The sequence below is a fragment of the Otolemur garnettii genome, unplaced genomic scaffold (assembly GCF_000181295.1).
Source record: "Otolemur garnettii isolate 467f Iridium unplaced genomic scaffold, OtoGar3 scaffold00122, whole genome shotgun sequence".
In the NCBI taxonomy this organism is placed as follows: Eukaryota; Metazoa; Chordata; class Mammalia; order Primates; family Galagidae; genus Otolemur; species Otolemur garnettii.
In genome coordinates this window covers 2,201,405-2,206,676 of record NW_003852517.1, presented here as the reverse complement: position 1 = coordinate 2,206,676, position 5,272 = coordinate 2,201,405, and positions in this window count along the sequence as shown.

Genomic DNA, 5,272 nt, shown 5'->3' with positions numbered 1-5,272 from the left:
AAAAAAAAAGAAAGAAAATAGAGTACATTTTGTTTAAATGCCCATGAAACATGCATAAAAAGTCATATAGGAAATATTCATAAATTCAGAAAAAATACAGATAACATTTTCTAACCAAATGTATGAAAACTAGGAATTAATGAAAGTATGAATAAAAACCTCAATCACACTACCCTAGAATCAAAATAATTAGAAAATAATAATACTATAATTGAAAGTCTTTAACAACTATTACATGCTCATAATAATTAAAAATTTAACAATATATTAAAAAAACTAAGTCTGTGGGATTGGCCTAAGGTATATATACTTTAGGAAAATGTTCCTACTAGCTATAAACATATTCATTATCAAACAAGAAAGAAAATAAGTGTATTTCAACTAGACACAATGAAAAAATAACATAAAACAAACCCTAGAAATACAGAATGTAAAATAAACTTTATTAAAATAAAAATTAATTAAACAAGAAGATTCCAGGAAGATGACAGAATAGAAAGCTCCAGAAATCTGTTTCCCCACCTAGACAACAATACTGCACTGGTATTTTGGAATGCTGGAGTCTATTAACAGGATTGCAAGAAATGAGAGGGGGAAAGCTTCAAGACACATAGAAAACAAATAGTAAAATAACTTAAGTTTCTCCTCACCAGTAATTACTTTAAATGTAAATGAATTAAACTCTCCAATCAACCAACATGGGCAGAATGCATTAAAAAAAAATCATTCAACTATACACATTATGCACGAGATTCACTTTAGTTCCAAAAACATAAGTAGAATACAAGTGAATGAATGGAAAAGGATATTTCATACAAATAATAACCAAAAGAGAACAGGAGTGGCTATACTAATAATACCAGGCAATATATACTTTAAATCAAAAAAAGTTATGAGAGACAAAGGATATTATATATTAATACATTATTCAATACATCAGGAAGACAGAAGAATTGTAAACATTTATATACCTAGTAACAGTCCATCAAAATATATTAAGCAAAAATGGACAGAACTGAGGGAGAAATGGAAATAACTACAATAACAGTTGGATACTTCAATACCCCACATTCAAAAATGGATAGAATAACCACAAAGAAGAAATAGAGAACTTGAACAATACAATAAAGTACCAGATTTAACAGATATGTACAGAACACTCCACATAACCACAGAATACACATTCTTCTGAAATGCATATGGGGCATTTTGCAGAATAGATTATAGGTAGACAACAAATAATGTCTCATAGATGTTAAAAAACCACATGTCATATGAAGTATCTTCACTGACCACAACAGGATGGAGTTAAAAATCAATAATGAGTAGAAAATTCACAAATATGTGAAAATTAAACAATGTCCTCATAAATAATGAATGGATCAAATAAGAAATAGCAGGGAAATTAGAAAATATTTAGAAATGAATGAAAATGATTCAATTCTCAGCTTACTTATCGTTGCCATGTATGAAAGCTACTGATTTGTGTACATTGATTTTGTACCCTGAGATTTTTTTTTTAATTTAATTTTTTTTTTTGAGACAGAGCCTCAAGCTGTCACTATGGGTAGAGTTCCATGGCATCACAGCTCACAGCAACCACTGACTCTTGGGCTTAAGTGATTCTCTTGCCTCAGCCTCCCAAGTAGCTGGGACTACAGGTGCCTGCCACAACACCCGGCTATTTTTTGGTTGTAGTTGTCATTGCAGTTTGGCAGGCCTGGGCTGGGTTCAAACTTGCCAGCTCTGGTGTATGTGGCTGGCACCTTAGCCGCTTGAGCTACAGGCACTGAGCCAGTACCCTGAGATTTTGCTGAATCTATTTATCAATTCCAGGAATCTCTTAGTTGAATCTTTGGAGTTTTCTACATATCAGATCTTATCATCATCAAAGAGTAATAGTTTGATCTCTTTTTCCCATATGAACCCCCTTGATTTCCTTCTCTTGCCTGATTGTTCTGGAGAGAACTTCCACCACTATGCTGAATAAAGTGGTGAAAGTGGGCTACCTTCTCTGGTTCCAGTTCTAAGCAGCAATGCTTTCAATTTTTTCCCATTTAATATGATGTTGGCTGTAGGTTTGTCATATACAGCTTTTATAATTTTGAGGAATGTCCCATCTATACAAATTCTGTTGAGTGTTCTCATCAAGAAAGGGTGCTGAATTTTGTCAAATACTTCTTCTGAGTTGATTGGAAAGATCATATAGTTTTTGTTTTTCTATCTATTTATGTGGTGAACTACACATTTATAGAGTTGTATATGTTGAACCATCCTTGCATCTCTGAGATGAATCCTGTTTGTCCCAGTTGCTCATGGTGATTTTTTTTTTTTTTTTTTGATGTGCTGCTGAATTTGGTTAGGTAAAATTTTATTGAATATTTTTGCATCTGTATTCAAAAGGGAATACCTTTTGCAGTAACAACAGAAAAAAAATACCTAGAAATATACTGAACAAAGTAGGTGAAAGATCTTTATAGGGAGAATTATTAAACATTGAGGAAAGAAAATGCAGAGGATGTACGCAGATAGAAAAATACATCATGTTCATGCACTGGTAGAATCAACATTGTTAAAATGGCTATGTTACCCAAAGTGATTTACAGATTCAATGCAAGCCCCACTGAAATACAAACTCTGTTTTTTTGCAAATCTAGAAAAAATAGTTCCATACTTTGTATGGAACCAGAAAAGACCCCAAATAGCCAATGCAACCTATGTAATGTAATAAAGGCATCACTTTATTAGAATTCAAGCTATACTATAAAGCTCTAGTAACCAAAACAGCATGGTACTGGTACAAAAACACAGACATAGACCTATGGATCAGAAAAGAGAACCCAGAGATGAAATCATCCTCATATTCCCATCTGATTTTTAAAAAAATGAAATATACTGGGGAAAAGAATCCCTATCCAATAAATGGTGTTGGAAAAACTGGATAGCTGCACACAAAGACTGAAACAGGATGGGCACCTCTCACCAATCACAAAAATTAACTCACAATGGATAAAAGACCTACACTTAAACTTGTAAACCTAAAACTTTTAAACTTTTACTTTTATAGGCAGGAAACTATAAGAATTCTAGAAGAAAATGTTGGAAAAACTCCTAATAGTATCAGCCTAGGCAAAGAATTCATAAAGAAGCCCCCAAAAGCAATTACAGCAACAACAAACATAAATGAATGAGACCTAAATAAATTATAACCAGAATCTACAAATAACTCAAGCAAATTAACAACAAGGTGCAGTGGCTCACTCCTGTAATCCTAGGACTCTGAGAGGCTGAGGCAGGTGGACTGCTTGAGCTCAAGAGTTCAAGACTAGCCTGAGCAACAGGGATACCCCATCTCTTAAAAATAGCCAGGCATTGTGGTGGCCACAGGTAGTCCCAGCTACTTGGGAGGCTGAGGTAAATAAATTACTTGAGTCCAGGAGTCTGAGGTTGCTGTAAGCTATGATACCAGAGCACTTGAACTAGGTAGACAAAGTAAAACCCTGTCTCAAATAAATAAATATTACATATATACATAGAAATAAAAAGCTTCTACATAGCCAAGGACTTAATCAAAAGAGTAAATAGACAATCCACAGAATGGGAAAAAATATTTGCATGCTGTAATCTGATAAAAGACTTATAGCCAGAATCTACACATAATTCAAGGAAATTAACATAAAAAGATTAAACAAAGCCCCTAAAAAGTAGACCAAAGAACAGAAAATTCTAACAAAGACAGACTAATGGTTGACAAATACATGAAAAAATGCTCAATGTCTCTAATTATCAAGGAAATTCAAATAAAAACCACATTGAGATTATCACCTAACCCCAGTAAGAATGGCTTACATCATAAAATTCTCAAAACAACAGATCCTGGCATGGATGTGGAGAGAAAGAAACTCTTCTACACTGTTGGTAGGACTGCAAACTAGTTCAGCCTCTATGGAAATTGTATGGAAAAACATCAAAGAACTTAAAGTAGACCTACCATTTAATCTAGGAATCCCATTGCTGGGTATATATCCAAAGGAAAAAAAGGTCATTCTGTAAAAAGGACAACTGCAGTCTAATGTTTATAGCAGCAAAATTCCTACTCACAAAGACATAGAAACAACTTAAGTGCCCACCAATACACCAATGGGTTAGCAAAATGTGATACATGCATATCATAAAGTACTAATCAGTCATTAAAAAAAAGTGACCTCATATCTTTTGTGACAGCCTAGATGAAAGTGGAAACCATTTTTAAGTGAAACATCACAAGAATGGACAAATATGTGTACTCAACACTCAATTGATTAACACTTAAGTGCACATATGGAAGTAAATCTCAATGAAAATCAAGCTGGGGGGAGGGAAGAGAAGGGGACGGGTAAATCCACACTTATTGTGTACAATGCACTCTTATAACTCTGACTCAATCTGTACAAAAACAAAGTAACAAAGTATGTAAACTAATATGTATACCCCCAATATTAAATTAAAAGTTAAAAAAATAGAATCAAACAAAATAAAAAGAAATGAGTGAAAATGAAAATACACATTAAACATACACAATACAGTGAATACAGTGATAAGGAGAAATTTTATAGTTATAGATATTTTAAAAAACAAGATTTGAAATCAACAACCAAAGGACAACTTAAGGAATTAGAAAATTAACAAAATAACTCAACACTAGCAAAAGGAAGGAGATACTAAAGAGCTGAATACTAAATAATATAGAAAAGTAACAAAATCCAAAGTTGGGTCTTTGAAAAGGCCGAAAAAAAAAAACAACAACAAAGCTTTAAGTACACTTTGATTAGAGCACTGGCTTCCTGGGAATTAAAAAGAAGGGGCTTCACGGTACAGAGGATCAAAGGTGCCAACTTTGGGAAGGCAGAATTTTTGGATAGAAAAAGGTAGCATCTGGACAAAGGTAGCATCCTCTGGAGACTTGTGCTAAAGGAAAGAATGGAGCAACTGGTACAGATTAAAGATCCTACTAGAACAGTGGTTCTCAACCTTCCTAATGCCATGGCCCTTTAATATAGTTCCTGTGGGTGATGACCCATAAGTTAAGAACTACTGTACCAGAACAAAACAGAATCAGAAGATCAAAATCACGCTACAATACAGTTATCTGTACCAGAATGTTCACTGCAGCCCAATTCACAATCGCTAGGTCACGGAAGCCCAAGTGCCCATCGACCCATGAATGGATCAATAAATTGTGGTATATGTACACCATGGAATACTATGCAGCCCTAAAGAAAGATGGAGACTT